This window comes from Cibotium barometz, chromosome 34 (genome assembly GCF_041138505.1).
Source record: "Cibotium barometz isolate CiBa-2024 chromosome 34, ASM4113850v1, whole genome shotgun sequence".
In the NCBI taxonomy this organism is placed as follows: Eukaryota; Viridiplantae; Streptophyta; class Polypodiopsida; order Cyatheales; family Cibotiaceae; genus Cibotium; species Cibotium barometz.
The window spans coordinates 48,165,901-48,189,411 of NC_141079.1; the positions used below are offsets into that span (position 1 = coordinate 48,165,901).

Below are 23,511 nucleotides of genomic sequence, written 5' to 3' on the forward strand. Positions count from 1 at the left end.
TACATTGCACTAGGTGGCATGCAAGCCCTCTTGATCACAAAAATCGCAAAAATGTGCAATCTTGGTAATATCAATTGTGCAAAATTTTACAATCTTGGTAACATCAATTACAATTGACACAAATTTGCAAACATCAATTGTACAACATTTTGCAATCTTGGTAACATCAATTACAATTGAAATTTGAAAAGTTCATCGACTATAATTTCCACACCTACCAAACAAATTCCACTTTCAAACCTCACTACTACTAGGATTGTGTTAAGGCATCTTGTAGCTAATATGTATATGGTGATGTGTGAACCCCGCTACCAGCATTGTGTTAAGGCATCTTGTAGCTAATATGTATATGATGGTGTGTGAACCCCGCTACTAGCATTGTTTTAAGGCATCTTGTAGCTAATATATATATGTGCATGCGTGCGTGTTGGAAGTTGCACTTGCACTTCAAATGTAGACTAATAAAAATTTATGCTTTCATTTCATGGAGAAGGGCTTGCGAGAATCATCACCAATAATGATCAAGACACCCAATTACAAGAGTGAAAGAGTTCCCACCATTATTGGTCTCAACATGTTAGATGAATCCATATGCCATGTGGACCTCAACAAGATTGCTAAAGAAGTTTGGGACAACCTCAACAAATATTTAATAAAAAGTTGAAAGTTTTAAAAGTTTTTCTCAAAGACAATTTTTTAGCTGAACATGAAACCTATGAAGCCTCCAAAAACTCTTTGTACATATGTCAATACTTTCAAATCCCTTATGCTACAACTAGCTAGCATTGGTTCTAGTGTCAATAATGATGATACCGTAGCTTCTTAATAATTTGCCATCAACTTATGCTAATGGTGATTCCAATCTCTAAGGTCAATTTAATTCAACCTTAGAAAATGTAATCTAAACTCGTTGAGGTGATGATAGGATAGCAAAATATTTTAATCCCTCTAAACTTCTTGTTGAAGTGCTTTTATAACCTGATCATTTCAACGCCAGCCACCACAAGCCCTTAACAAAGTTTGCCAATATCATAAGATTAAAAAAAAGGCCTTTGATCAACAACAAACAATGAATTAAAAATTTATCCCAAGAAGGCGAAACTTCTATGAGAGAAGAATCATAGATCTCGAAGCAGGTTCTCTATAATCTTACATAAGAGGGATAAAGGTAGAAGATGGAAGAACTCCTCTTAGGCTGGTTGTACAAAGGGTGGACAACCCAACTTTTTAATTTGAATATCCGATCAAAAGTTTTTAATTCTCATGGCTGGCACTCACTCTTTACACACCCAAAAAAAAACTGTCCTCCCTGCCCATGCTCACGAGGCCCACTCCTATGTGCTCGGCCAAGTGTGGCTGGACTTAAAAAAACCATCAAAACAAAATGCCTTGAATAGGATACTCCCCATATGTATGTATCTATGTATGTATGTATCTATATATATGTATATATATACATACATATACATATACATATGTACATATGTATATATGTATACATATACATATGCATATGTATTTGTGTATATATGTATATATATACATATATACACAAATACATATGCATATGTATATGTATACATATATACACATATATCTACATGTGTATATATATAAATGTATATATATACATATATACATGTATATATAGGAGAAAAACGCTCGACCCACTGAGCAAGTACAGTCAATTCTACAAGGAATCTGACTGGGCGTTTTTTCATCTCCTCTTTTCCTTGATTGAGTCCTCAGCTACTTCGTGCAGCTCAACTTTGTCCTGCAATTCTTTCTCACCTTCATCCCATTCATTAGATGTTCTCTTTTTACCTTAGATTGTCTTGCCATTCTGCTTTGCATCTCTTGTTAAAGCAAGTTAAAAAGGTACCATGGGTTCAGGATCATAAGGTAGCTTGGCATAAAAAACTTGAGCTTTTATTACTTGGGAATTCATCTATATATTGCATGCAGGGGAGCAATCCATTAATAGACAACTAGATTAACAACAAAATGTAGATGATGAGATGCAAAAGTATAATATGTAAAATGATGTAATAGTATTGCTTATTCAAAGTAATTTGATCCTAAGATCTCTGCTCTCTCTCTTTCTCTCTCTCTCTCTCTCTCTATACATATATATATGTATGTGTGTGTGTGTGTGTGTGTGTGTGTGTGTGTTTACATAAATATATATTCAAATTCCATTTACACCATACAATGTTAAACTAGCCTAACTTATTTGTTTCCACGGTGGAATTGCACCATCTAATGCCTTACAGCATTTGCCACTAGTATGATCCCCAACAGTTGTTAGGCATTAGTTCATGTTTGGTAAGTATCCTCATTGACATCACCAATTTTCTGTCAGCCAGTTGTAGTTTTGTATATATTTGCAACAAAATTGTAACCATATCAAGTTCCATACTCCTTTTATTTTGGAGAGGCGTCTAGAATTTCTGACTTGCTATCATAGTCAAAAACCATAAATAGCAGAGATGAAACCGTTGATCAGTTGAGACACAACATGCCAAAAGAAAATCTCACAAGAATCATCTCCCAATTTGGCATTCTACACACAAAGCACTCAATCAATACATAATCAACCAGTAAAAAAATTGTGAACTTCGTGTCCCTGTGAAGAGAAAAGGATCACCAAAAGCTTCTCAGGTGCTTTATCACTGAAGCAGCTGTTAAACCAGCTTTCTTTTTAAGAAATAAGATGATGAAAATTAAATTAGGTACATAATGTACCCAGTTGTTGAAATGTATGCACAAAGACGATGCAATGGTCAGCGCGGAATAGGTTTATATAATACAACAGTGACATATTTAGCCCGATATCGGTGTGTCAAACCAAGAGCAAGGACAGATTTTGCTCTCTCTCCATTCTCTATGTAAAGATGATTCAGTAGAGCATGCGCAGGCTTTGATATGGAGCTACCATAATCATCCTGTTGTGCATTGGGCAAAGACCTTTGCAATAGATGGGGAGGAACAAATGGAGGTTGTTTCGACTCATCTTCGAATCTAGGAAAGGGATTGTCATATGTTGCCTCTGGAGAACCCGGAGTTTCACTCCCTGCAGCAGCATCTATATTCTCCATAATAGGCTCCTGTACAAAGATTCAAGATACCTCTCTCTCTCTCTCTCTCTCTCTCTCTCTCTCTCTCTCATGTTTTCATTTGCTGAACCACAGATTTGACTCAAGACCTTCACAGTCATCATATTGTATTTGATCTCATAGTAGACGCTAATATGATTCTCTCTCTCTCTCCCCCCATGTTATAGGACTATTGTGATTGGCCATACAATGATCAAGATTTACGGGGCAGTAAAAGAGTCTATGGCAGAGAGACTGGGACAGAGAGCATCAGGCCAGGCAGGACTCAATCCAAATTACTCCACTCTAGATTGTATTTTCACCCTACAGGCCATCATAGAGGAGGTAAGGTCACGGAAACAGCATGCATATTGTTGCTTTGTGGATTTCCATAGAGCTTTCGACTTCGTCCCTTATTGGGACGCTTGCAGGAGCTTCAGTTTCTACATGACATGATATGGGCCTTTATGAGGCAGTGACTGGTAGGGTTCTGGCACCAGGAGGGCTCTCTGGGAATATATGCAGCACTATTGGGGTCAAACGAGGCTGCCCACTCTCTCCCCTACTCTTTTCCCTGTACATTGATGAGATATCAGATTTCATGGACAGCTTTGGAGGCAGAGGCTCACCGATACTGCCCATCTTGTTATAAGCAGATGACATAGTCCTAATATCAGATTCAGCCAAGGGGTTACAGAGGCATCTAGAGGCACTTGAGACTCGAGAGGTATAGTGACGAGATAGATCTCACAGTCAATCTCAGCAAAACCAAGGTCATGTTCTTCAATACATCATATGAGGTCACATCATATAAGCCCTAACCCTAACATACATCCCCTTAAACTGAGTTATCCTAACCCCCGGTTAACACTTGCCCAAGGCTCAGTGGTTTGACACACATGGCCTCCACATGGACCACCTCCCTCCTTTTCTGTATGGTCTGGACTCCCCATACCAGGATGTCATGTGCAAAGTGTGTATCTACCGTGTGCTACACGCACACAAGACTAGCTTCGAGGTTTGGGGAAGCTTGGAGCTAGGCAGGCAAATTGGCGAGCTGAGTTAGGGATAGACTAACGGGCGAGCACCCAAGTATGGACGGGCGAGCGCCCAAGTGTGGACGCCCGATGACCGGCCAAGAGCCTATAAAAGGGTGGCCAAGGTTAGTCATTAGTCATATAGAGAGTCTCGCGAGTTTGTGAGAGCTCTATGGTCTTGGAGCCTGGATCTAGTGCAGACGTGCACCTGCTTTACGTAGCCGAGGCCGGCAGCAATCTCGAGGCCTGCGAGGGTAGCTTCGTGGCGGTATGGGACATCGCGAGGAGGAGATTGGTCGGTACGTCAACCTAGTTAGCTCAGCTCGTGGCTCGGTGGGGACAGCCAAATCTGAGAGCGCACTAAAGCCCCAGCATACCAAATAAAGGACGTGGAGCACGACTTGAGCCACGAATTATGACAACCATAGTTCTGTGGCTATTGCAAGTAAACCCATGAGTCATGCCCACGCAAACAACATCTAGGTTTAGTGCATTCAGCTCAAGGTGGTGTATTACTTTGCTGGAGGAGAAAAGTGGGGGATATCTCTTCATGCCAATCCACCGAAGTGGCATCTACATCGGCTCAATATCAGGTCTGCTTGGAAAGCAGCTAGGACTAAGATCCTTGACACTAAGCACTAACCCATGGCAAACGAAAATGGCTTCTTGCAAGTGGCCAGACAGGCCAAACAGCGACATGAACATGCAGACTGGATGGATCAAACAGCGGACAGAGGGCAAAAAGCAGTCATGACGCAGGCGGGACACATCCCCAGAAGGCCAGGCCACCACCAGGAAGCCACGTGGGGAAATGGCAAGCATAGTGGGCCATGCCAAGGGCCCCGTGGATGAAGCCTGGTTAGTTCTCATGTTGCCATTCTGCCTCTGCCTGCACTTCTGACTTCTCTGCCTACTATCATGCCTTAAGTTTAATCGAGCATGTAAGCATCACCTTTAGTAGAAGTACCTGTTAATCGATGGGAGCCTTTGCTTCATTTTGGCGAAGAGAGACCCATCTCCAAAGAAAAGAATCTGCAAAATGCGAACAACAGAAGGTCTACTCTGTGTGTCGAACTTAGCTGTGTGAGAAAGGGGTGGGAAAGTGCTTGGCTTTTGCCTTCTTTTCCCTTAAAGAAGACGCCAAATTTTAGAATCACAAGAACCGAATGAAAATCTGACACGTGTCCTCCCTTCCCCAAATGTAGGCACTTGATCTGGGCCATCATTGGCTCTTTTCACACTTGTCTGATGGGCGGAGCCTTAGACAGGCCAAATAGTCTATATTTGCAGGACTGCCATTGTAAGGAACTTTTACTTTTCACAAAATCGTACACTAAAGGATGAGAGAATGCATCGTTAGGTCCAATGAGAGATGGCAAAACAATCATGGAATATTCCATCATTAGAGGATTCCTATATTATTGAAATTTGTGTTTTTTTAATTAAGTGAAAGTGGGTGAGGAGAATACAATCACCAACATGCACCAATATAAGTTACATTAAGGTATGTGTGTGTGTGTGTGTGTGTGTGTGTGTGTAAATGTAAAAAAATAAACAATAAATACGTAAAATCATGTGTGTGTGTGTGCGTGCGCACATCACCAACAATGCACTAATATAAGTTACATTAAGGTATGTGTGTGTGTGTGTAAATGTTAAAAAAAACAATCAATACGTAAAATCATGTGTGCGTGTGCGTGCGCACACGCACAACACACAGACACACAAAGAGCTCATTATTATTTGTCATCACATTCATTTATAAGGTCATTATTTGTTTCCTTTCTCATATTATCAATAAGTGAAACTAGTGAGGTACACCAGCCCTCATTCAAAAAAACTTTGATAGCTAATGAGATCAATGAATTCAAGTTTCATTAAAGTAACCATCCATGTAGATGAGCATTGTCAAGACCTTTAAGACACTTGGAGAAGTAATTCTCAACACAAAAAATAGATGAGCATTGTCAGGACCTTTAAGACACTTGGAGAAGTAATTCTAATTTCTCAACACAAAAAATAGAGCATAACATATACTTGCACAAATTGAAAGCATAAACCTTAAATAAACCAAATTAAATAAATAAGAGAGAGAGAGAGAGTAGAGATCACCGTCGACACAAGAATCTTTGTCCTTGTACAACTCTCCCATATTTATATGCATTAGAAAAAGAGTTTGCTTTTGAGAGAGAGAGAGAGAGAGAGAGAGAGAGAGAGAGAGTAGAGGTCACCGTCTATATAAGAATCTCCATCCTTGTACCACTCTCCCATATTTATATGCATTAGAAAAAGTGCTTGCTTTTCAAAAAGATAATTCTAAAAACAAAGCACAAGAAAGTGCTTTTGACTTTATGAGCTTGCAAGCTCTACAAAAATATAGCAAGCATTAATATAAAGTCTTGAGCCTACCAAAAGTATTTGGTATGTACAAAGGTATGAAAGCATAAACTTTAAATAAATGAGAGAGAGAGAGAGAGAGGAGAGAGAGTAGAGGTCACCGTCGACACAAGTATTTGGTATGTACAAAGGTATGAAAGCATAAATGAGAGAGAGAGAGAGAGAGAGAGAGTAGAGGTCACTGTCGACACAAGAATCTTCGTCCTTATACCACTCTCCCATATTTATATGTATTCAAAAAAACGCTTGCTTTTCAAAAAGATAATTCTAAAAACAAAGCACAAGCAAGTGCTTTTGACTTTATCAGCATGCAAGCTCTACAAAAATATAGCAAGCATTAATATAAAGTCTTGGGCCTACCAAAAGTATAAAATACTATTTGGTATGTACAAAGGTATGAGACCTTAGCCTTACAAAAATATAGATGCCTAAATATGAAACCATAAAGGTGTTCACTTGTCTTTCAAAATATCTCATAGTGGTTGGCAACACATTCCACCTATGATTAACACATAATCCGCCACTTATTCTTCGCCTACATCCAAAATAATAATAGTCAGCGCACATAGCTGATAAAACACATTAATCCTAACCATATCATACCATCGCACACAATTGGTTAAACACATTAATCCTAGTAGAGATCATTCCAACGCACACAACTTGATTAAACATATAAATCCTGGTAGATGAAATAAAAAGGCGCATCCAAAATAAAATATCCTAAAATAAAATAATGGGTGTCCCCAAAGAGGTTACATTCCCTCTTGCTTGGGTTACAATTGAGGTGACCTCAATTGCATGGATGGTATGAGTGGATGAGTTTGGTAAGAAGGGAAAAACTTTTCTAGCATCCATTTAGCATCATGAATAGGATGATTGTCGAAAGTCACAAGATACTTAACGTAAGTGTTACCTGTGTGTGTAGTGATGGTCTCATGGTCAATGATAAATTCTTCTTGCTTAATCTTGAAATGTCCATAAAATTTAGGAGCTAATTTTAACATATGTTATTTCCTTGTTCTTACTTTATTCTTTGATTTTTATTTATTTATTTATTTATTTGATAGAAGCATATGAGATGAAACTTTATTTTCAATAGGTTTAGGCATACCTGGATCATTGAAAATATTTTTATGTACGTAATTACCCTCTTGCTCAAGAGAGAAGTCATCATCCTGATGGTTGAATAAAAGATATCGAAAAAGCGTGAAATCTTGATCCTTAAAGCTTTGATTTAATGTGTGAAGTAACCTTCAAGAAAAAACTTTCGATGTAGCTCTTAATGCTCTTGATTTGCTACAAATGTAGCACTTTGGACATAGCCCTTTGGAAGAAGTGTCGAAGAAGTCCAAAATATGAAAATTCTTAATGACCAAAGTGTCATTGAACCCTTGATTTAATTTGATTCCCGCTGAGTGAAGAATACGCTTTGTCATCCCGCTTGATGTCGATTAGAAAATAGAATTTTAAAGCCGAGTATAATCGAGAAAGAAAATAACTCTTTGATGTTAAATAAACTGATTTGTAAATCACTGATTAGCAAGAAATTCGAGTGATTGAGAATTCGATGAAGCCCAAGGATAGATGTAGCAACCAAGAAATACATTAAATTGTTGCGTAATTTCATTTGAAAGCCTTGATTTAATCTGCAAAAAGCAAACCACCGTCAATTATGGATTTGTTGAGTTGAGAAGCTCTCCGAATTCTAAAATTAGAAGACGATTGCTTAAACCCTGCTCATTCCATCCATATGGTTGGATTTTGGTGAGGATAAAAGAATTAAAAGGTGGTTTTTCTATTAAAAGTGGTATTTGGCAAGTGGTAATGGTTTTTGGAAAAAGGTGACAAGGATTTGAAGACCTTGATCTTGTTCTTGATCCAATGGCTCAAAAAAATTCCATAAGCCATCCAACCTTTGCCTAAAGGTTTTTATAGCTTTCTTCTCTTTATCCTTTGGATTTTTAATTATGTCCTCTCTTTGTCCAAGCACATGTACCCTTGTTGTAGCTTTTTGTAGGTCTTTCTTTTTCTTTTTCCCATGATATTTCTCCTTAATTTGTTTGAAGCTTTAGTAATTTCCAAAAATTAAACCTTTGGCCTTCTCTGCACCAAGTAAATTGCGTAAACCTTGATTTTTGAATTTATCTTCAAAAATCCTTCTCTTTGAGTGGTCCCGAAAGGTCTGATATCATTGTCAGGACCTTTAAGACACTTGGAGAAGAAATTTTAATTTCTTAACGTAAAAATTAGAGCATAACATATACTTGCATAAATTGAAAGCATAAACCTTAAATAAACCAAATTAAATAAATAAGAGAGAGAGAGAGAGAGAGAGAGAGAGAGAGAGAGAGAGAGGTCACCGTCGATATAAGAGTGGGTTAAATCTCCCTTGGGTAGAGTATGGCCCTTGTACCACTCTCCCTAATTTATACTTATTAGAAAAAGCGCTTGCTTTTCAAAAAGATAATTCCAAAAACAAAGCACAAGCAAGTGCTTTTGAGTTTATGAGCATGCAAGTTTTACAAAAATATAGCAAGCATTAATATAAAGTCTTGGACCTACCAAAGTATAAAATACTATTTGGTATGTACAAAGGTACAAATCTCCCTTCGGTAGAGTATGGCCCTTGTACCACTCTCCCTAATTTATACCTATTAGAAAAAGCGCTTGCTTTTCAAAAAGATAATTCCAAAAACAAAGCACAAGCAAGTGCTTTTGAGTTTATGAGCATGCAAGCTTTACAAAAATATAGCAAGCATTAATATAAAGTCTTGGGCCTACCAAAGTATAAAATACTATTTGGTATGTACAAAGGTATGAGGCCTTAGTCTTATAAAAATATAGATGCCTAAATATGAAACCATAAAAGGTATTCACATGTCTTCCAAAATATCTCATAGTGGTCCACCTATGGGTGATTAACACATAATCCGCCACTCATTCTTCGCCTACATCCAAAATAGTAATAGTCAGTGTACACTATTGATTAAACACATTAATCTTGACCATAGCATACTAGCACACCTAGCTAATTAAACACATTAATCATGGTAGACATCATACCAGCGCATATAGCTTAATTAAACACATTAACCCTGGTAGATGAAATAAAAAGGCACATATAGTCAGCAATCTCATGTTTATAATGCGACAATGTTTAAAGGAGCTCAATTGAATTGAATAAGAGAGAAGCATAAGCAAGCTTGCAAGTTGGACAAGATAAAATAATGATTTTGTGATGTAGCTTTGGTGTATAAAGAGCGACAAGCTCATTAATGTGTTTTTATTCCACACATTTTTTGAACAGCCAATGAGTATTCAAGGCATTAAATGTAGATAGAAACGTTGTATTGAATTTGGCAAAGTTGATACATACAATAATGGTGCATTAAAAACAACATGAATGTAAGTATGAATTTTTTTAAATACATATGAGTTTTAGCTTTCTAAAATAAATTCCAATGCGAGAAGAAAAATAAAAAATATTATGAGTGTGTCTAAGAAAAAATAAGTGCGAAAAAATGTATATATTTATATAAATAGATAATTTTTAGATATGTCTAAATAAATGGCCATATATGTTGTATTAGATTTGACAAAGTAGTTACATATAGGAGTGATGCATTGAAAACAACATGAGTGTAAGTATGAATTCTTATAGAGAGAGGTATATGAGTCTATGTAATTTAAAATAAATTACGTTGTGAGAAAGAAAATAAAAATATTTTGAGTGCGTATAAGAAAAATAATAGTGTGAAAATATGTATACATTTATATAAATAGATAATTTTTAGATGTGTCCAAATAGCTATATATCCATACATACATACATATAAACTTGTGTGAAAAAAAGATACATATAAATGTAAACATTTATATGAATATATAATTTTTAGATATATTTAAATAAATAGCTATATATCCATACATGCATACATATGATCTTGTGTGAAGAAAAGAAAGTTAACGGTAAGAATGTGTGTGTTCTAGGTTCACATCGTTAGACTAAGACTGGCTCTAAGCTACAATTTATGAGCCAAGGAAGAGCTTGACATTGTTGGATAGTGAATACATCAAATCAAGCCAAGTCTTAATAGTACATGGTTACAGCATTCCGAACAAAAAATAGTAAAATAAAAACATGTAAACAAGGTCAAACTTTTTGAAAAGTATGAAAAAAATGAAAAGTTACTACAAAATAAGCTTAGTAAAGCTTGATAATAAATCAATGTAAGACTATCATTGAATCAATATAAAAGTGCGGCCATGCAAAGTCAATACGTGCCACCATCCAAAAATAAACTAGAGCTAGTATAATGAGTGTTAGCACTTTGAATCCAGTGCCTAGCCGCTATGCCATTCCTTATAGTGGCACTTGCTACAAGTACAGATTTGAACATGTTGTTCAAGTCAAGAGCTTACCTTAGCCTTGCTGGAGCATATGTTGTTGGGTCTTACCTTAGAGCTACAATCTATACTTCTCGTATTGGTGCACTAGCTCATCCATCTCGCATCCTCACTACATTGTCACACCAAAATTCTCCTTGCCAAAGGGATAATGGAGGGCTCTCAATGCTTAGATGGAGGCAAGAAGAGATGATGGTTCTCCCTCACAAACAGCAAAATTCTCGTATTGGTGCACTAGCTCATCCATCTCGCATCCTCACTACATTGTCACACCAAAATTCTCCTTGCCAAAGGGATAATGGAGGGCTCTCAATGCTTAGATGGAGGCAAGAAGAGATGATGGTTCTCCCTCACAAACAGCAAGGGAAGAAGAAGCTAATCACCAAAATTCTCCTTGCCAAAGGGATAATGGAGGGCTCTCAATGCTTAGATGGAGGCAAGAAGAGATGATGGTTCTCCCTCACAAACAGCAAGGGAAGAAGAAGCTAATCAAAGAGGGAAGCCTATAATCAAACCTACTCAAGCGTGCATCCATCAAGCAAGCATGAATTCAAAAGCATACAAGCAAACAAGAAGTGGGAAGGAGCAGAGCTCACAAGTAAAATATTGTATGGTAATGATTGTGTATTGCTTATTGTCAAAAATGACTTATATACAAGTGACTAGTTTTCATACTAGGCCAACCAAACTTAAAAATGGTCCAACCTCTATTACTAGTCTTAAGTAACTATGTACATTACGTCTGTAGAATTTCCCTATATTGATATTAAGTGCATGGTAAGGTTGCTTTATATCTTACAAAAGTTAGTGCCCGTTCGCGCGCAGGGTAAGATGGAAAAGTGCCTTATGGTAGGTCGGCCGGGTGAAATCGTGATAACTAATGGAGTGGTTAATATAGCCTCTATGGTGACTGCATCCTCACATCACCTAAGTCGGTGTGGTGAAGCTACTCTGTCGAGACTTAAACGGAGTGGATGGTCCAAGATATGCCATGGCGGTGGTCGAGGTGAAGTGGTTAGTTCGGGATTGATCCATAGCTAGATAATAGGGCAAGGTGATAGGTAGCTTTGTGTAGCCTTCATGTGGCAGGTAGATTATCGAGGCAACATGGAAAGTGATAGATATAGAGGTTCTTAGTTCGGGATCGACTAAATGATAGGACAAGGTGATGGGCAACTTTGTGCAACCCTGATGGGCAGGTAGCTTGTCGAGGCGACATGGAAAGTGATAAGTGATGTAGAGGCAAAGTGCCTTATGGGTAGGTCAGGTGGGAAAAAACATGTTAACCAACAATGGAGTGGTTAACATACTGCCCTTCCTAATGGGGTGACCATGTCCTCGTGTCACCCAAGTTGGCGGTGAAGCCTATTGTTGCTACTATCGAGAAATGGATGAGTTGATGGTGAAGCTGATATCAAAAAGCGGATGGTGTGGATTGTCTAAGATATGCCATGGAGGTGGCTATCAAGGTTAGGTGGTTAGTTTGGGACCAATCCATGCGCTAGATGATAGGGCAAGGTGATGGGCAACTTTGTGCAGCCTTGATGCAACTTGTCAAGGCGGCATGGAAAGTGATAGGCAACAAGCTGCCTGCCCTGATGGCAGGCAGCATCATGGAAAGTGATAGGTGATGAAGAGGTTCTTCATGCCAGGCCTCTATTGGTTATGGATGTGGTGTGGTCCCTTTAACATGAGGTGTTTAGTAGAAGCAGACCACACCTTGTTTTTGGCAGAATGAGTGCCAAGACCACCATGGAATGATTAGCATAGCCAAGGACAGCTTGGCGTGACACAATATTATGCCCAAATGGGGCTTTGCTTTATGAATATGTTTTCCAAGGTGAGGCTTTGTTGTGGTGGTGAATTGGAGTCAAAGTAGAGGTTATAGACATAATGGAAGCTCATTGGAGGTACCTGCTACAAGGTCAAGGGTTCTCCAAGCGATGTAGAGGCAAAGTGCCTTATGGTAGGTTGGGCGAGCGAAATCATGTTAACCAATGGAGTGGTTAACATAACCCCTTCCTAATGGTGACTGCGTCCTTGTATCACCCAAGTCAATGAAGCTACTACTTGCTGAGAAGTAGATAAATCGGTGGTGAAGCTTTGCCTAAAAGCTCCAACACAGCTACTTTCTTTGACTCTTTTTGCTTCTTTCTTCAACATTTACTTGACATCCCCTTTCTTCAACATTTACTTGACATCCCCTTTCTTTGGGAGCCAAGATCATTACTTTGTTAAGGGCATGGTAGCAGGTTGCACCCACAACTGCTATAAGGGAGTTGGGCAGCCTCTGTGGGGCTCGATGAACTTGGCATTATCAAGCATCTAGGCTGGAGGCAGGGTGGATTGAATGGATGGGTTGGTTGAAGACGAAGCATGGAAGGGTCTTACTGATTGTAGGAAGTTCTAGGTGATGGGTCATACCATGCGCCGTTGCCATGGTCCCCCTATAAAAAAATGTACCTATGGAGATGAGGCTGAATGTAGGTTCATAAACAAATAGTGCCTATGTGTCTATTACATGCAAAGCCTATGGATATTGCAGGTGATGTGTCTGGGCATTGGGAAAAAGGTGGGCCCCATGTAGAATCTAGTAAAAAATCAACATGTGTAATGAGGATGGTTGATAAGGTGGGTGTGACAGGTTGGGTTGTCCATGGGAATGGAATAATTTTAAGACACTCAGGTTGGTTGGAAAATGGTATAAATGGTGAATTATGTCGATGTATCTATTACATGCAGAGCCTGTGGATATTGCAGGTGACGTGCCTCTCCATGGGCAAAAGGTGGGTCCATGTAGAAGCCGGTAAAAACTTAACACATTACTTTCTTTGACAATTTTCATTCTACTTTCTTGGACTCTCACACATGGTTTGAGAGATAGGAAATTGTGTGTAATGAGGATGGCCGCCGATAAGGCGAGTGTGACTGCAGTTGGGTTGTCCATGAGAATGGAAGAATTTTAAGACACCCAGGTTGGTTGGAACATTAGTATAAGTGGTGAATGATGGGGGGATTGCCAGACATGGTCTCATGGATCTGATAACTTTTTGAGCCTCATTTTGAAGTGTTGGTGGCTCTTTGATTTTTCTTGCTTGAAGCATGATGATATACGACATTGCTTTGACCCTTTGGGTAGCTCCATCTTTTTTTAAAGCATAAATGTAGGCAAGTTTTGTCCTTAGGAGGGAGATACTGCGCTTGGGTGTTTAGATTTAACGGCTCCATAGACCACAATTGGAATGGCCATGTGGTTGAGTAGGATGGAGGATTCTCCAATGGCATCTTTATGAATTACCAACATGCCATGCATAGATAAGAGGCTAGTAGCCCCTGTGATGAGTGTGTGAACGTCGGAATTGTGAATCATGAGTGGGAAGAGGGCTAGACAGAGCAAGAAAGAGACTCAATGAATAAAGACGAGGTAAAAATGTTGGTGGAGGGATTGCCCTTAATCTTCAAACTTTTATTAATCTCCAAATACTCCACACTTTACAATGAGGCCTTGCATCCTTTTTATATAAATAGGAAAAAGAAAAAGCTGGGAAAACCTATTCTACCCTATGTGGGATAAATCCTCATGTTAAAGTCTTAGCACTCCTACGTTCATCGATACCCATGCAAATATGCTATATTGTATAACACAAATATGCTCTCGCTAAACCCCGATTTGGATTTGTGATTTCCAACACTCCTCCTTAAAGACAAATTAGGAGTGATCTCCAAAATCATTACCAAAAGATATACGACTCCACATATAAATTGACTTCACTTATACAACTTGCACACTATTGCATAGCCAATTTCTTGAATCTTCAATCCATCATGGCAAGAAAACCTTCTGGGTCTTCAAAGTCTCTAGACTCTTCCAATTCATATCTAGCATTGTTCTCTCCATTGAGAACTTTATTTAGCCACGTATCATATCATATCATCTAAATCATACATATTATGTGTCATGTGATCTCAAATCACATCCACAACGAATCCATGTTATATCAAACCAATGTCTGCAAAATCACTCTTTGTAGTGATCCATATTGCCTTGATTCATGTTCTTGTAACCAAAGTACCATGTACAAGAAGGTATCATCGTGTGCATCCATCATGTGTGCACATCTTCATGTCATTCTTCTAATGACAATGCTCAAAACCTGTCATGCCATGCTTCCCATGCATGGCATGTCTCTCAAAGAACCAAAGTATCCATGAGGTATAACAACCTTGATGCCTACATGCATAGTATGTGTGAACACCATAAGGGAATTATATTATAATTCACTCATACTTCACTTGCATAAAATTGATTATGGCATGTGCTCTATGTGAGTTTTCATATTCACATAAATGACTAAGAGGCCATGCCATGATGACAATCTATCACATCATCAATCAACTCCATGTATGAACTCCCCCTTGTTCGAGAGTTTGAATATACCCATGTGTATATGCATGCATACGAAGCACACTGTAATGAAGTAGATTTGGGTGCACATGCACATGGGGAATGGGGCCTATAGGCACTTGGGCTTAGGGAAATTTACATGTGTACTTTTAGGGGACCCTATATGAGGCATAGGGCTCATGGACATTGTACCCTTTTTTATCATTATACTTTCATGAGTACTCTTACTCTTTGGAGCTCTAAGCTTCCATGGTGGACTTCTCCCTCAGAAGCTATGTGTGTACTCCATGATGAGTGCTATATGAGGCATAGGGCTCATGGACCCTATATGAGGCATAGGGCTCATGGACATTGTACCCTTTTTTATCAGTATACTTTCATGAGTACTCTTACTCTTTGGAGCTCTAAGCTTCCATGGTGGACTTCTCCCTCAGAAGCTATGTGTGTACTCCATGATGAGTGCTATAGGTGCTACTCCCTCTATGACAAGTGGGTTATGTGTGTACTCCATGCTAATGAGTGCAATCCTTAGGTTTCCTTCATTGCATTAGTATCAAAGCTCTTGGCTTAGATCCCTAGGATCAGAGTCCTTGGCTTAGATCCTTGCTTAGGGAGTGATTAGTGTTAATCATTTTTAAAATTGATTTTCACACAGTTTTCATATTTGCTAATTTCTTGTTGAACAAGATTAGCAAAGAAATTTCTATTAATGATTTTTGAATTTGCATTAAACACTATTTTCAGAACCCTAATCCAATTTACTGTTTGATTTCTTGAACTTCTTGATCTTCTTGATCTTGATTTTCTTGATTTTTGAATTAGGGTTTACAAAGATTTTAGCAACCAAAATTGAGAGATTTTCTTACATAGCTTACATTTCCAATTATTAATCCATTAAGCCTCTATTTTTGTCCTATTTTCCAAAATCTTGGAGTTCTTGGAGCAGATTTACAAGAAGTTTGGTTTGCTGAAGCAATTCGCAGAGATTTCATTGCAGTTTCAAAGACTGGTGCAGACTGTGCAGAATATTCAGATTGCAAAGTTTATGCAGAGTATAGTTTGCTGTGCATAAATCAAGATTGCTGGGTAGAAACTTGATACATTTCAAGAAAGTGTGCAAAATCTTGGTGTAGATTTCAAGATTATGTGCAGTTGATACATATTTTCAAGGATTGGTGCAAATCTACAGTGCAAAACAGAGAAATTTACAAATTATGCAAAGTTTATTGTGCTGAAATCAAATCTTGACACAAAAATAGAACAGTAAGTGATTCTTGATCAAATCTTTCTTATCTTGTTACTTTCTTGCAAAGAAGATAGATAGAGATTACAAATTTGTTGGAATAGCACAATCTACACAAATTCGCATAAATCTTGATGTATTAGAAGTAAAGGAAGCAAGAAAGTGTTGAGAAAACACTATTTATAACATTTTAGCACATTGCCATCAAGAAGATGTACAACATGTTCTTCTATCACAGATCTGAGCATTAGTATTATGCAAAAAGCATGTTTATACTTAGCCATTAGCTTGTGGGTAATATGATGTTGATTTATAGTGAGAGAGATCATGAATGTGTTAGTGAGATTTTTTATTACGTCGTTGATGAAATGCTTACCTTGATCACTCACTAGCTCAAATGAACATTCATAGCAGATAATAAAGTTCTCACAGAGAAACTTAGCACTTGCCATGGCATCCGCTTTTTTATGAAGATCTTGCTTCAACCCATTTGGTTACATAATCTGTGGCAACAATGATCACACGTGCTTGTGTGCCATGTACAATAGGACTAATAGGGCTAATGAAATCGAAACCCCATTTTTCAAAAGGTTGGTTGACTCTGACAGGATGCAATGGCATCGTGTTCTTCTTTTGTGGCTTTGTGCATAACATTGGCACTCGTCACATCCCTTGTGACAAATAGTGCACAATATTTGTAGAGCGTGGGCCACCAATACCCCAATATTGGAGTATTTTCCTTGTTGTAATGTTGCCTGCGAAGTGTCAACCTTGCTTGTTCGATGATGTATAAGTATTCATCCTATTTGGGGCAGCTTCTCAATATGTCATCTTTTCCTTGTTGTCTATAAAGAGTTTCGACAATAAGTAGGTAAGATGCACTCTCTTTTAGCAACTTTCTTGTTAAATCTTTCCTCAGTTCCTTTCCTTCTATGGAAACCATTAGCTTAAAGTTAGCGGTTCTGGAATAGCCTTAACCTTGAATAGTGTAGCATCTGGAAATTCATCATCAACCCCAATTGGTGCTTTGCCATTAGGTATGCAAGATAGATGATCTGCCATGACATGTTTCTTGCCAAGCCTCACAACCACTATAAAATCGAACTCAAGAAGAATTAACCACCACCTTGTGATCCTTCCCATGGAGCATGGAAACAAAAAGTCTTGATGTGGTCAACATAGAAAACCAATTTGTTTGGAAGAAGGTAATGCCGAAATTTCTTTACATTATAAACCATTGCCAACCCTTCACACTTAGCGGTGGTGTAATTAATTTTGGCTTCATCTAGTTAGCCGAATTGCAAAACTTATAGGATAGTCCAGTTTGTGCTCCCCTGGCTATGCTAGGACACATCCAATTGTGAAATTAGAGGCATCAATGTGTGCATGAAAGATGAGATCCCAATTAGGTGTTCGTAAGATTGGAGCACTGGCCAAGGCTTGCTTCAGTGCATCATAAGTTTGTTTTGACACTCCTCGCTCCATATAAATAAAATCAATAGCTTGTACAAAGGATGGGCTATTTCTATAGAGAAAAGTATACCGACGGTAGTAGCTACATGGCCCCCATGAATCTCTAGACTCCCTTGTAGTTTGTTGGTGGGGGTAATTCCAAGATGACCTTGATTTCTCTCTCATCAGTGGAAATCCCATTTTTGAACACTATATTCCCAAGAATAACTCCGTGCCCAAAATTGGCATTTGTAGGCGTTTAAGGATATGTGATAAAATAGACACCTTTCAAACACTCTTTTTGTGCATGCTAGGTTCTCTTTCCGGAGGACAAATGAATGCACAAATCATCCAAGAAAGCTTTGAGAAACTTTCTTAAGAAGTCCTTAAAAAAAGTAGTATTCATAAGTCTTTGGAACGTGGCTAGTGCAATGGTTAGGCTGAATGGCATAACTCTATAAGCATATACACCATGCTGAGTGACAAAGGTTATTTTGGATTGGTCCTTAGGTGGGATCGAAATTTGATTATAGCCTGAGTATCCATCCAAAAAGCTATAAGCCTCCTTGCCCACAACTCGTTCGAGCACATGTTCTAAATATGGAAAGGGGTAGTGATCCTTGCACGTGGTAGCATTCACTTTCTTGAGATCAACACACACTCTTAAGTTTTCCATTCTTTCTTGCGCATAATCACAATGGGTAAGACCCATTCCGAGTGTTCAATGTGTTTATAGATCTCTTCCTTAACAATGCTTGTATATTTGGGATTCATTGGATAGGGTTGTTGTTGGACTAGTTTAGCTTTGGGTGCCGTGGGGATGGTGTGTTATGCCACCTCTGCGGGAACTCCCTTCATATCATGGTATTTACAAGCAAAGAAATCCCTATACTCCTTGAGGAGAGCTATAAGTTCAACTTTCTCAGCCTTATTTAAGTCCTTGTCTATGTAGACAGGCTTTGAACTTTTCAAGCCTCTTTCTTGTCTCATTCTCTACCAAGCTATGCCATATTTTGAATTTTGCAAAAGCTTCATCCTTATCTTGAAGAAAATACACCCACATCTTCCTACTAAAGGTATCATAAAAAGAAGTAGGAAATCTACATGAACAAGCTCTAGAGGAGTCTTTATACGATTCTTCCTTTCTTATGGAAATTCATGATGATGTTACCATACAAGCTTTGCACACATTTGACATCTCTGAAAATGTTAGTAGAGAATCCCAATCCTTTGTATCTCTTTTAAGATTACAAAGCTCAGGTGCCCAAATATCTCATGCCATAGCTTGCTTGTCTCGACATCGACTGAAGGTAGCACATACAAGTTGTTACATCAGATTCCTCTCCCAAATGACATTGCTATTAGTATCTATGATGATTGCACCAACCTTATCGAAGAGAACCTTCAAGTCATGGGTAGCTATGGCTGCAACACATAATTGTTAACCCATTGTGGGGTTAACAGGAGTTGCCACTATAGTTATATATCAAATAGAAAAGACGGAGACACCAAAAGCATGCATGATCAATCTATAAAGCAATGGTGTCCAAATCTATAGCTTGGATGGTGGCAAAACAAGGTATAATGGATTCCTTCTGAATGTACTTTATGCATGTATTATGAGATTAAGCATTATATAAGCAATAGGCCACTTATGAGCCTTGGCATCGGCCGGCGGTCATAGTTTAAGTGCATGTAAACATTTATAGCCTTATATATAAGTCACTTTCTCTCATAATGCAATAGACTCTCCCATTGTGCAATAAAGTTTTTCTCTTGATAATTACCTTCTTTAATGATGCTAGTGAGTGTGTATGTGATTTGTTGTGAGAGGAGGGATGATAACCCATAGTCCAACATGATGGTGTGATAATGCTCGTGGGAGATAATCACAAAAATTGCTACCCGCGAAGGTGTGGAGCTCTTAAAGCAGTGTGCCTCGAGGTTGCCATTAGAAAGATCTCCATGATAGTTGTAGCTTATGAAGCGGTGGGTTAGTAAGAGCGATGTGGTGAGAGGGAGAAGGTGGGGTTGGGTGAGTGAGCAAGGGGGAGGTGAGGGGGGTACGCATAGCATGAGTGAGGAATGACACTAGGGGGAAAGAAAGCTACAGGGGTGGGTTGATGAGGGGGTCCGTGGGGTAAGGGAGAGAGGAGGGTTGGGGGGATTGCGGGGAAGTGGGGTCAGTGGGAGGGGAGGCAATTGGGTGGGGGGGGAGGGTGGAGTCGAGGGGGTGGATTGTGAGCACTGGTTGGTGAGAAGGGGGCGATGGGTGAGAGGGTCAAGGTGAGGTCGCGAGAGGGGGTCGATGAGGTGGCAAGGGAGAGAGGGGGTGGGTTGGGAGGGCTCATAAGAGAGAAGGAGAGGGGGTGGCTGGAGTGTGAGAGAAGGAGAGGGGGTGGCTGGAGTGTGTGGTTGGTGGGGGAGAGAGAGAGAGAGAGAGAGAGAGAGAAGGGGGTGGGGGAGTGTGTGGTGAGGGAGAGAGAGAGTTGGCGGTGGGGAGTGAAGGGAGGGGGTGGTCGGTGTGGGGTGAGGGAGAGAGGGGGTGGGCGGTGAGGTGAGGGGGGGAGAGAGAGAGAGAGAGAGAGAGACGTTTTTTTTGGAAAGAAGAAAGAAAAAATAGGACGAAGGGGGATTTTTTTGTAATGAAAAAGGAACTAAGAGGGGGTAATTTAAAAAAAATTGGGAGAAATAATAATAATAATAAATACTAAGGGGAGTTTTTTTATAAAGAAAAATTATCTTGTAATGGGAAAAAGAAAACTAGGAGGGTTTTTTTGGCTTGAATCGGTGAGAAAAACAGGGGGGATTGTTGGTGAGAGGGGGTGAGGGCAAGTTGAGAGAGAGAGAGAGAGAGAGATGAGAGGGGGTGAGGGCAAGTTGAGAGAGAGAGAGAGACGAGAGGGGGTGAGGGAAAGTTGAGAGAGAGAGAGAGAGAGAGAGAGAGAGAGAGATGAGAGGGGGTGATGGTGAGGTGTGAGAGAGAAACTTTTTTTTTGGGATTTTTATTTAAAAAAAATTGAGAGGCGGAGACCTCGATACCTGGCACTTCACGAACACCAGAGTGAGTTGAGGCTGGTGTTCCGCTCGAACCACCACCCTTGGCTAGCTGCATCTTCAAAAACCCGCTCTCTATGAAAGGCAAGGGAAACCCATCTTTGATTGTGCACTGATTGAGGGCTTTGAAGTCTACAAAGATCCTGATCTTGTTGGGCTTCTTTTTTGGGATCACCACTATAGGTGACAACCACTCGTCGGAGTGCTCAATGGGAATGATGATACCTGCCTCTTCCATCTTGTCCAGCTCTTTCTTCCCCACTTCAAAAGATTTTGGATTCACGAAGTAAATGTCCTTCCTGACTGGCCGACTGCCTTCTTTTAATGGAATTGTGTGAGTGTAATTGGCTAGATATGTCCATGGGAGATCCTTGTAGGTGCATGCAAACACATCTTGGTGTTCTCTGAAAAAGTTGGTGCTTCTCTGAAAAGTAGAAGGGTCCTCCCCGACCTAAGCTGCCACCAAGATGGGGCATGGCTCCTCTGTTGTGCCCATGTTCAGCTCTCTCACCTCCTCGTCGTATGTGGTGGGTGGAAGAGGAGCAGTGCTGAGTGCTGAGTGATGGAGAGATAAGGGGTCTTGTTGGGCTAGGGTGATGTCCAAAGGGAAGTCATCAATATGTTCCTCCATCCAGCCAATGGGTATGTCGTCTATTGGCAAGGCTTCCTTCCTAGTCTTGAGGTGCTCTACCCACCACTCCTTGTGAGTGCATCTAGGAGGGGTTATAGGTGCCTTAGATGACTCCTCTAAAGAGACCTTCTTTCTAGGAGGGGTTATAGGTGCCTTAGATGACTCCTCTAAAGAGACCTTCTTTCTATGTTGTCGAGAAAACTCAGGTTCCCCTAGACCTATGACCTTTATCTCTTCCTATTGAGGCGCTAGTGCAGAAGAGGAGGCCAGAGTGAGCAAAGTTCTGTCCAATCCCATACTGCTGCTTCTTTTGAGAGCTCTTCTTCTTGGGGAACCTCTTGAACGAGGTCTAGGTCCAACTCCACTATGTCCACCATATTACATTGGAACCCCTCATAGGAATTCAACCAATTCCATAGAGGTTCTGCCACCTCTCCTTTTGAGCCAAATGGATCCTAGGCCTCATCCACTGGGAATCCTTGCCATTCCTCTTGCTCTTCCTTGTCTCACTGGGTCCTTCTTCCTCCAAAATGGGAATCATGTCATGTAGGGCAGTTCCCCTTGCACTCTCATCAGGGCCTTTTTCCAAGGGCAAGGTCACGATTCCCCCCCAAGTTAGGGATATGCAAGTTTTCTCGGCCCCAATCATGGATCACCTGAGTTGCCCTCAACCAAGGCCTTCCGATGAGCAAGTTGTAGGCCCCTCTAGTTGGTGGGAGGTCTAGCACCACAAAATTCATTTCAAATACTAATCCCTCAAAAGTGAATGGAACTTGCCTGACTAGTCACAAAGGCTTACTTCAGTGCATCATAAGATTGTTTTAAAATTCCTCGGTCCATATAAATACAATCAATAGCTTGTACAAAGGATGAGCTATTTTTGCATAGAAAAGAAAGTACCAACGGTAGTAGCTACATGGCCCCCATGAATCTCTAGACTCCCTTGTAGTTTGTTGGTGGGGGTAATTCCAAGATGAACTTGATTTTTCTCTCATCATCAGTGGAAATCCCATTTTTGGACACTATATTCCTACGAATAACTCGTGTTTCACCTAAAATTGGCATTTATAGGGGTTTAAGGATATGCGATAAAATTAACACCTTTCAAACACCCTTTTTGGACACACTAGGTTCTCTTTCCGAGACGAATGAATGCACAAATCATCTAAGAAAGCGTTGAGAAACTTTCTTAAGAAGTCCTTAAAAGTAGTATTCATAAGTTTTTGGAATGTGGCTGGTGCATTGGTTAGACCGAATGGCATAACTCTATAAGCATATACACCATGCTGAGTGACAAAGGCTATTTTGGCTTGGTCCTTAGGTATGGGATCAAAATTTGATTATAGCCTGAGTATCCATCCAAAAAGCTATAAGCCTCCTTGCCCACAACTTGTTCGAGCACATGTTCTAAATATGGCAAGGGGTAGTGATCCTTGCACATGGTAGCATTCACTTTCTTGAGATCAACACACACTCTTAAGTTTTCCATTCATATTGGGCACAATCACAATGGGTGAGACCCATTCTGAGTGTTCAATCTCATAGTTAAATCCACACTCAATGAGTTTATAGATCTCTTCCTTAACAATGCTTGCATATTTGGGCTTCATTCGATAGGGTTGGTGTTGGACTGGTTTAGCCTTTGGGTACCAAGGGGATGGTGTGTTACCACCTCTGCAGGAACTCCCTTCATATCATGGTATGTACAAGCAAAGAAATCCCTATACTCCTTGAGGAGAGCTATAAGTTCAGCCTTCTTGGCCTTATTTAAGTCCTTGGCTATG

At 39.7% G+C, this 23,511-nt stretch overlaps 1 long non-coding RNA gene across 1 annotated transcript; it reads right to left on the reverse strand.

The window, feature by feature from the left end:
• Positions 1-2,534: 2,534 nt before the first annotated feature.
• On the reverse strand, positions 2,535-5,303 carry LOC147619127 (uncharacterized). The gene is made up of 2 exons (XR_015262029.1): positions 5,100-5,303; positions 2,535-3,107 (listed from the first exon to the last, which is right to left on the reverse strand). It is a non-coding gene; the product is annotated as an uncharacterized LOC147619127 (long non-coding RNA).
• Between the last annotated feature and the right edge of the window lie 18,208 nt (positions 5,304-23,511).